We start from the raw sequence: 10,564 nt of genomic DNA, 5'->3' as shown, positions 1-10,564 counted from the left end.
GGGAGTCAGAGGTTGCAGTGAGCTGAAATCACGCTACTGCACTCCAGCCTGGGTGACAGAGTAAGACTCAAAAAAAAAAAAAGATTCAATGGCATTTGTTAAAGCATGGTAAGGAAGACTTTGTTTAAGGTGAGGGGGACTCTGTCGATCACTGCAGGGGCTGCAGCTATGGGATTTTGCAGTGGGGGCATTTGGGCTCAACTATGAGTACAAGTGGGAACTGATAGCCGGGAGCAGGGTTGGACATCTGCAGTTGGAAAATTACCCAGAGGAAACATCAGGGGAAGAGGAATTCTGGCTAAACTGACTGTTGGGGATGGGTTCTCGGTCATTTTCTACACTAACCTAACAGGATTCATACTGGAGGCAGGCCAGGGTGCTCAGACATCACCTGGGGGATGGTGGCAGATGAGGAATGTGATCAGATATAGGAAGTGATCAGATGTGGAGTGGTGAGGGAAGGGTTGTTGCTAAGCTGACTTAGCAGAGTTCTTGCTAGAACTGGATTTTATTCACTTATTTATTTATTTTAAGATGGAGTTTCGCTCTTGTTGCCCAGGGTGGAGTGCAACGGTGCAATATGGCTCACCACAACCTCCGCCTCCTGAGTTCAAGCGATTCCCCTGCCTCAGCCTCCTGAGTAGCTGGGATTACAGGCATGCGCCACCATGCCCAGCTAATTTTGTATTTTTAGTAGAGATGGTGTTTCTCCATGTTGGTCAGGCTGGTCTCGAACTCCTGACCTCAGGTGATCCGCCCGCCTCGGCCTCCTGAAGTGCTGGGATTACAGGTGTGAGCCACCGCGCCTGGCCCAGAACTGGATTTTACAAGGAAGTGCACAGATGGGCTTAGGAGAGGACTCGGGGGCCTGACTGATTACAGCTTGGCCAAGCACAGAATCCTTCCCAGTCTCCAGAAGCTCACCCTGACCTCTCCTTTTCACTCAGGCCCTGTCTCCCATTAACAGCCAGTAGCTTACTGGTGAGCCTAGATGCAGCCTGCAACCTTTTGTACAACTCACAGAAGCACTGACTTGCTGTCAAATGGAAAAGTTCAAGCTGACAAACTTTTTCTTAAAGGACCAGACGGTAAATATTGTGGGCTTTAGCTATTGCAACACTGTAGCCTCTGTTGCAACAACTCAACTCTGTCCTTGTAGCACAAAAGCAGCCACTGACAATATGTCCATAAATGAATGCGCATGGTTGTGTTCTAATAAAGCTTTATTTACAAATGGGCAGCAAGCTCATTTCAGCTCTGTCAGTTTGCCGACGTCTGATTTTAAGCATAGGGTGACCAGTCGTCCCAGTTTGCCTGGGAATTTCTTGATTTTAGCACTGAAAGTCCCATATTCTGGGAAACTCAGCCCCAGTAAACCAGGTTGGCACTGCTATTTAAGCAACACTTGCATTACCCCATTGAAAACCCACACTACCTTGTGAGGGTCGGGGATTCACCTTGCCTGCTGCCTAGTCAGAGCCGATTTATCAAGACAGGGGAACTGCAATGGAGACAGAGTAATTCACGCAGAGCAGGCTGTACAGGAGAAGGGAGTTTTCTTATTACTTAAATCAATCTACCCAAGCATTCGGGGATCAGAGTTTTTAAAGACAATTTGGTGGGCAAGGGCTTGGGAAGTGCGGAGTGCTGATTGGTCAGGTTGAAGATAGAATCATAGGGGTCGCAGTGAGATTTTCTTAATGTCTTCTGTTCCTGGGTGCGACGGCGGAACTGGTTGAGCCAGAATACCGGTCTAGGTGGTGTCAACTGATCCATCCAGTGCAGGGTCTGCAAAATATCTCAAGCAGTGATCTTAGGTTTTACAATACTGATGTTATCCCCAGGAGCAATTTGGGGAGGCTTAGACTCTTGGAGCCAGAGGCTGCATGACCCCTAAACCATAATTTCTAATCTTGTAGCTAATGTGTTAGTCCTGCAAAGGCAGACTGGTCCCCAGGCAAGAAGGGGGTCTTTTCAGGGGGAAAGGATATTATTAATTTTGTTACAGAGTCAAAACATGAACTGAATTCTTTCCCAAAGTTAGTTCAGCCTAACTTTGGGAAGCAATGAACAAGGACAGCTTAACGGTTAGAAGCAAGATGGAGTCTGTTAGGTCTGGTCTCTTTCACTGTCATAATTTCCTCAGTCATAATTTTTGCAAAGGCAGTTTCAGTCAGATTAGAAAACTAGGATTTGGAGAGTTCTTGGTCTTCTGCTCCCAAATACCTTCCAGTCATTTCCATATATACAGAAAGAAGCTACTGCTTAAAACAGACTCTGTTGTACCTTTTAGGAGAGGAATAAAAGTCATCTCAGGGGATAATCTTTATTTTTCTTCTTGAAAAATACCTCTGGCCGGGTGTGGTCATTCACACCTGTAATCCCAGCACTTTGGGAGGCCAAGGCAGGAGGACGGCTTGAGCTCAGGAGTTTGAGACCAGCCTGGGCAACATGGTGAAACCCTGTCTCTACAAAAAAAAAAAAAAAAAAAAAAAAAAAAAAAAAAAAAAATTAGCCAGGTGCAGGGATGTGCGCCTGTAGTCCCAGCTACTCAGGAGGCTGAGATGGGAGAATCACTTGAGTCTGGGAGGTGGAGGTTGCATGAGCCAAGATCATGCCATTGCACTCCAGCCTTGGCAGCAACAGCAGTGAAAAGCTGTCTAAAAAAAAAAAAAAAAAAAAAAGAAAAAGTAAAAGGAAAAAGAAAAAAGAAAAAAAATACCTTCAATGGCCTATTCCTTGGAAGTGAAGGACTTCTTTCCTTGCCCCCAAGGTTAGCCTGGAAAAGGGAAGTTCACAGAGAAGGTTGAGTCTGGCAGGAGTTGACTGCGGCTTGGGAGAGAGTGATTGGATGAAGAGACAAAGGAAAGGCAGGAAAGAGCTGTCAGGGGGAGGGGCCATGGGACAGCATTGGGGAGGAGTGGGGAGAGGGCCCACACATGTTGGAAATGCAGCTTCTATCTCCTCCCCTGAACTAGAAGGATCAAATCTGATACACTCAGGCAGGTGTGTTCAAAGTGTCCTGGGGGTGCTGATGGAAGAGGGTGGGAGTGTCTGCCGTGGGCTGGGTCAGTTAACACCCGGGGTCGCCAGGCTGACGGGTCAGGAGAGACTGAGTCTACCTCCCCTTTGGGAGGGATCAGAAAAATCAGAGAAGAGGAGCTGAAGGCTCCACAGCAGGGGGTTGTGGACTCAGGCTGAAGGACATGGGGACCTCTGAGTTGTTCCCCAGGGATCTTGTCACCTCGTCTTCCTGGGAGCTTCCCCCTATTCCCTGACAGCTCCTGAGGATGCTGTGTAACCACAGCTTTCCATTTGCATTGGAAGAGGGCTACCTTCCCTTTACAGTTTTCTCTCTCTCCAAGGTCTGGGATTTCATTCAGGGTGGGCGAAGCCGAGTGCTTGAATCGGCCACCAGGGGGCGCCCGCCGCCAGCTCTTAGAGCAGGCGGAAGCCTGCGATTCCCTTGGTCCAGACTTGGAGATCATTCAGCCAGGAAGGAGCCCCAGAGCCAGTGGCCTGCTGGTAAGTGTTTAACAACTGGCTTCCAATGGGAAAAAGGCCTGATGTGTAGCGTTTGCCAATGTCTTCCATGCAAATACTCCCACAGCCGATTTTGAGCTACCAACCATTATATAGTCGATGATACGATAAATGTTAGTAACAAGAGCATCGATCATCGAATAATGTAGTACAATTATTAGGAATTAGTGAGTTTTGAGTATTGATGACCTTGGCTTTTAATATAATAGAATTTAGTTTATTAAACGACTGACACAAAATTCTGAAAATTTTGCTGATTAGCTCTCACGAGCAGATGTAGTCTGGCTCCTGCACAGCCCTGTGCCCTCCCCTCCTGCCTGGGCCTCCCATGCCCTTGAGGACTGCCAGCCTGAATCACCCCACTCATCCATTCAGCAAACACATCCTTAACACACACACAGCTGCAATATCCCTGTGAATCCCCTCAAACAGCTCTCACAGAAGGTTCTAGTATTCTCCCCATTTTACAGAAGATGAAACTGAGACTGAGAGCTAGGTGAAGTCACCTGCCCCAGGTCATGAAGAGGATTTGAGATTGGAACCCAGGCCTGAAAGCCAGGATCTTACCACTGTGTCATGCTGTCCTCAAGATCACAGCGGGGTTCTGGGGGAATCCCACGCCCCAAAACCTCAGCCCTGCTGACCTGCCCTGGCTCCTGGAAGTCCCCCATTAGTCACCCTTTGTGGCTCGTGGCTGCTGAGGGAAGGCACTGTTACTTGGGAGGGTAACCGAGTACAGCACAGCCCTCTCATTGCAGAGAACACAACACAGCGGAGCTGGGGCCTAGGACTAAGAGGGATGGCCGGGGGCAAGTAGCTGGCCTTTACTGAGCACTTACTGCATACCTAGTGCCTTGCCAAACAGTTTGTCTGCATTACCTCATTTAGGACGCAACCCCATAATGTGGTTGCAATGATTGTTCCATTTTCTTGCCAGGGAAACTGAGGTTCAGAAAGCCGAACCACTTGCTTTGGCAGGTTGCACGGTCAGGAAACCACGCTGTGCTGACCTCAGCTCTGCCAGCAGGGAAGGAAGGAGGGTAGACAGGAAATGGGGGCGGGGGACGATGGGCTCGGTTTGTTCCAGATCCCTTGTCTCTGACAGGCTGGGGCTGCCACCCTGGGGGTGCTTCATCCAGCAGCGGATCTGGCAGGGGCTCCCCAAATTCTTTCCCCAGATCCCATCCCTCTTTGCCACTCAACCAAGCCACCGATTACTATGGAATGTACCAGGCACTGTGAGAGGCCCTGGGATGCCGTGTGAGTAGGACAGGCTTGTAATCCCAGAACTGTGGAAGGCCAAGGTGGGCAGATAACTTGAGGCCAGGAGTTTGAGACCCCTTTGGGGCTCACGGTCTACAGGGGGACAGATTGATTAAATAATCACCCAGGAAAAGATCAGATTATGGCTGGGCCCTGAGCTCAGAGGAGAGATGCTGAGAGCAATGGGACCAGAGCCAGGGAGCATGGGTTAGGAAAATCACAGTTGAAACTTGACGGACACAGAGTTATTGACTTGGGAGGGAAGGGATAGAGGGAAGAAAGTTCCAGGCAGTGGGAACAACATCATGGGCACAGGAGTTTGCCCCAGGGGAACGGACAAAGTGGGGGCAGCTGGAAGGAGCCAGCAGGAGGAAGAGGCTGTGTGAGGATGAGGAGAACCTGGACTAGAGCAGGGTGCAAAGAAATTGTGGAATTGAGAGATAACTGGGAAGAAGGAAGGGTAGGAGTTGCTGATGGGTTGGAAGTGAGGAAGAAGGAGGTTGAAATCTCAGGTTTCTGACTTGGGCAGCTGTCCTGATGGGGGTGCAACGGGGTGGCTGGGAAAGCCATAGAAGGAGGTTACAGGGCTGGTGGTGGGAGGAGCATCCTGAGCTGGGGTTCAGCCAAGTTGAGTCTCAGGGTCTGCTCAACCTCCAGGTGGAGGTTCCAGGAAAGCTGTTGCAATAGATGCTTGAGGTTATTAGCCATCAGGGAAATGCAAATTAAAGCCACAGTTAGATGCCACTTCACACCCTCCAGCAGGACTAGAATTAGAAAGACTGACAACACCCAGTGCTGGTGAGCATGTGGAGAAGCTAGAACACTCACATGTTGCTGGTGGGAATGCAAAATGATACAGCCACTTTGGAAACCAGTTGGGCAGTTTCTTATAAAGTTAGACATGTACTCACCATGTACTCCCCATCCAAACCAGAAATCCCACTCCTAGATATTTCCCCAAGGGAATGAAAACAGATGTTCCTACAAAGTCTGGTACAAATGTATACAGCAGCTTTGTTCATAAGATCCCCGAACTGAAAACAATCCAAATATCCATCAGCTGGTGAATGGATAAATAAACTGTGGTCCATCTATGCAAGGAAATATTATTCTGAATAAACAGGAGTGAGGCACTGATTCACACGCCAGCATGGACGAATCTTGAAGACACCATGCTGACTGAAAGAAGCTAGACACAAAAGACTGTATTTTTTTTCTTTTTAGAGACAGGGTCCCACTCTGTTGCCCAGGCTGGAGAGCAGTGGCGTGATCATAGCTCTCTGCAGCCTTGACCTACCAAGCCCCAGCGATCCTCCTGCCTCAGCTTCCTGAGTAGCTGAGACTGCAGGTGTGCACCACCATGCCAGGCTAATTACTTATTTTTTTTTGTAGAGATGGGAGTCTTGCTATGTTGCCCAACCCAGGCTGGTCTCAAACTCCTGGCTCAACTGATCCTCCTGCCTTGGCCGCCCAAAGTGTTGAGGTTACAGGCATGAGCCACGGTGACATACAGCTGGGCTGTATGTTGTGTGATTCTAATGATAAGAAGTTCTGGAAAAGATCAGTGGTTGCTCTTGGGGCTGGGAAATGATTAGGAGGGGCTTGCAGGAACCTCTGGTATGATGGAAACATGTTTTATTTTGGTCTAGTTGGTTGTCATACAGGTGTCTGCATTTGCCAAAACTCATTGAACTGCATTTTTACAATTGGTGCTTTTTACTGTGTGTAAAATACACCCTAAGAAGCAAGCAAACCAATAAGCAAGCAGGCGAGCAGGTGAATTCCCAAGGCTGTGTGAGCCCAGAGGTCTGCCAAGGTGTGTGTGAGGGCGGAGGGCCTTGGGCATGCTCCTTGGAGCTCCACAGTTGCTGTCCCTGCCCCTCCCAGGGACTGAGTGACGGGAAGGCCCAAGGAAGCCACATCTCCTGAGGTCCCCTGTGAATGTCCTTACCTTCTGTGGCTGTTCCACTGCTCAGAGACTATCAATGGCTCCCCACTGCCCGAGTCCACAGGAAGTTTCCAGCTTCCTCACTTGCTGCCCACTCATCTATACGCCTGCCTGTCTGGGCAATCCGGCCCTCTCACTCGTCCCACCCATGCCCCACGCCTCCTGCCCTCTCTGCCTTTTGTCTCCACTGTTAGGGCTCAGCTCCCCCAGGCCCTGGAGATCTATTTGGATCCAGCCATGTCTCTGGGTTCCTACTTTGCTCATCCCCCATCGCCCTCCTTCCTGCGGGGCAGTATTTCACCCCGTCTTTGCCCCAATCCTGGGGCAGAGACCAGTGTCGTTGGCCAACAGGTAACTCCACGTCATTCCTCCTCCATCTGGGGCCTCAATCTTTCCACGTGTAGAATGGGCACCTCTGTGTCTGCTCATGCCACCAAGCGGCCACTGCTTACTTGTCCTTCCCACTCAGATAAGAGTCACACAAGGCAGGGATTTTTCATTCCCCAGAAGACATGGGAAGGAGACAGAAGTCAATCAGATGCCTGCTTCTGGCTTTGCCATCTGTCTCTCTGAGCCTCACAGTCCTCATCTGTAACAGGGGATGGTCATAGTGCCCGGGGCACTGCAAACAATTATCCTTGACAATAGCAGAAGTCAACCTACCCTGTGAGGTTAGGTCTTATTTTTAACCTCATTTTATGGATGAGCAAAAGGAGGCCCAGAGAGGTTCAGTGACTTGCCTAAGGCTACACAGCATGAAAATCACAGACTGGGTAGTAAACTCCTAAGACTTTCTGGGGCCACCAGTCACCAAAGGCTGACTCCTTGAGAAGGGGTTGGAGAAGTCCCCAAATCTCCAGATCTCCAATTCTCCAAGCCAGGTCCTGGCGTGACTTCTCGTTGGCCACAGAGCTCCTCTCTGGAGGCCACTCTGTGCTCACAGCATCCCCAGCTGGGAGAGGGGATCACTGGGAGGCAGTCACTGGGCACTGCCCATCCACGAAGCCTCTACAGAGCTGGGTGATGGGGAGGAGGTGGTGCCAAAGATTGCTGAGGGAGCAGAGGGGCTGCCTCCTTCCACCACCCCTGGACTCACTCTATGAGGCCTCGGGCATGCCACCCGCCTTCTCAGGCCCGATTTCTCCTTCTATGAGATGGGAGCTATCTGTATTAGTTCCGCTCTGGAGGGACAGCTTCAAGGAGCCAGAAGCAGAAGTGGGGGGAATTCCCAAGGCTGTGTGAGCCTGAGGTCTGCCAAGGCGTGTGTGAGGGCAGAGGGCCTTGGGCATGCTCCTTGGAGCTTCCCCAGCTGCTGTCCCTGCCCCTCCCAGGGACTGGGTGACGGGGAAGCCCAAGGAAGCCACACCTCCTGGAAGTCCCCTGTGAATGTCCTTACCTTCTGTGGCTGTTCCCCTGCTCAGAGACTATCAATGGCTCCCCCCAAATAAGACAAGTTTCTATCATATTAGAGGGTCCCTGCAAGCCCCTCCAAATCATTCCCTCCCCACCAAGGGTAACATTCAGTCCCTACTGGTCTTTTCCAGAACTTATCATCGGAATCACACAATATAACATACAGCCTGGCCAGATTGTATGTTACCGTGGCTCATGCCTGTAACTCCAACACTTTGGGAAGCTGAGGCAGGAGGATCACTTGAGCCAGGAGTTCGAGACCAGCCTGGGTTGGGCAACATAGCGAGACCCCATCTCTACAAAAAATTAAGTAATTAGCCTGGCATGGTGGCGCACACCTGCAGTCCCAGGTACTCAGGAAGCTGAGGTGGGAGGATTGCTTGAGCCTGGTAGGTCAAGGTTGCAGTGAGCTATGATTGCACTACCACACTCCAACCTGGCCTGCAGAGTGCAGGTGAATGAACCCTGTGGATGTAATGGGTACTGACCCAAAAGAGGCCTCCCACCAGGCAGCAGGAGGCTGCAGCTCGGGAGAGAGGGAAAACCTGGAGGCGGGACTGTGATTACATCTGCCCAGAGGCGGGACCTGCAGCCGTGGGGAGAGGTGGCACTCCTCAGAAAAGAACACGAGCCTTTTCCAATATGACCCCTCTTGGTAATGGCAAAGATGTTCTCACACCCCACGTGACGGGATATGTTTTATGTCCACTGGGAGAGAAACCAGATAATGACAAACAGCTCCTGTGTGAACAACCATTTTTTTTTGAGACAGAGTCGCACTCTATCTCCCAGGCTGGAGTGTAGTGGCGTGATCTCAGCTCACTGCAACCTCCGCCTCCTGGGTTCAAGCGATTCTCCTGCCTCAGCCTCCCGTGTAGCTGGGATTACAGGTGTGTACCACCACACCCAGCTAATTTTTTGTATTTTCAGTAGAGATGGGGTTTTGCCATGTTGACCAGCCTAGTCTGGAACTCCTGGCCTCAAGTGATCTGCCCACTTCGGCCTCACAAAGTGCTGGGATTACAGGCATGAGCCACTGGTGAACAACTCTTTCTAATGTCTTTCACCGATGTAGCCCAACTGCCCCTAGAGACAATGGACAAAAGATCAAACCTGTGTTTGAGGCATCGTGCGTTGTGTGAATTCAGGTCCAAACGTGGTTAGCCTTGAGGACTTTTGCAGTAATCATGCTGCACCGCCCCCTGGGGGTAGAAGTGGACGGAGACCTGATTGCTGAGCATCTAGGGGCACAAGGTCTCTCGACCCCTCACTCATGCACTCCCGCACACAGTCCCTGGGCATAAAATTCTGTGTGCTTGTGGGAAGGAATTGTGACTCATCTTTGCCCTCAGCCTCTAGTGTGATCCTAGCCCAGAGTAGGTGACTCAGAAATGTTTGTGGAATATGCCGGCAACTTGGAAGAAGTAAAGAAAATAAGGCCGCCCCAGGTGTCTGTCTGATTGATCAAACATTATTCAGCAATTGAAAATGATGTTTTTGAAGGATAATGTGGAAAAATGCCCATGACGTGATGTTAAATGAACTTTGAGCCTTAGTTTTTTCGTCTGTGAAATGGGATAACAATAGTATCATCTTGTAGGAGTGTTGGGGGGATTTAATGAGACCAGCATGGAAAGTACTTAGCAGGATGCCTTGCAGAAGGTAAGTCCTCCATAAATCATGGCTAGAAGGTAAGTCCTCCGTAAATCGTGGCTAGAAGGTAAGTCCTCTATAAATCATGGCTAGTAGGATTATCAAGTATAAAGAAAACATGACCAGAAGGAAATATACCAAATTATTAAGAGAAGTTAGCCATTGAGTGTAGGATTTTGGGTGAGCTTGATTTGCTTCTTTCAACTTTTCTGTGTTTTTCTAATATTCCCAAATGGGCAGAAAGAAACCCAAGGTGTTAGGAAATCTAGGGGCCCCGGGCATTATCCTCTAGTTATTAATGCCCAGACAGGAGTGCCCTGAGCTAGTGGTTCTTACCCGGGGATGATTTTGCCCCCTAGGGGACATTTGGCAATGTCTGGAGACATGTTTGGTTGTCACAATCAGGGGGCATCTGGTGGGTGGTGGTCAGGGATGCTGCTCAACGTCCCACAGTGCACAGGACAGCCCCCCTACAACACAGAAGTCCAAAAGTGCCATGGTAGAGAAACCCAGCTCTGACGCTTCCTCTTCGGCAGTGTGGGATCCCCAGAAGCCCCCTTCCCAAAGACTTCTGGAAACCCAGAGGGGCTTCTGTGTCATCATGAACATGGTCATTGCACATGTCTTGGTGGCTGGAAGGCTGCAGTGATTGGTCTCTTTTCTAGCACACGCACAGGCCCCCCAGAACCAGGCACACCTATACCCAAGGTTGGCAGAACCAGAATGCCACACTGAGATGTGCAT

Source organism: Chlorocebus sabaeus, chromosome 11, assembly GCF_047675955.1.
Source record: "Chlorocebus sabaeus isolate Y175 chromosome 11, mChlSab1.0.hap1, whole genome shotgun sequence".
In the NCBI taxonomy this organism is placed as follows: domain Eukaryota; kingdom Metazoa; phylum Chordata; class Mammalia; order Primates; family Cercopithecidae; genus Chlorocebus; species Chlorocebus sabaeus.
The sequence above is the reverse complement of the archived record's forward strand: the minus strand, read 5'-3'. Positions refer to the sequence as shown.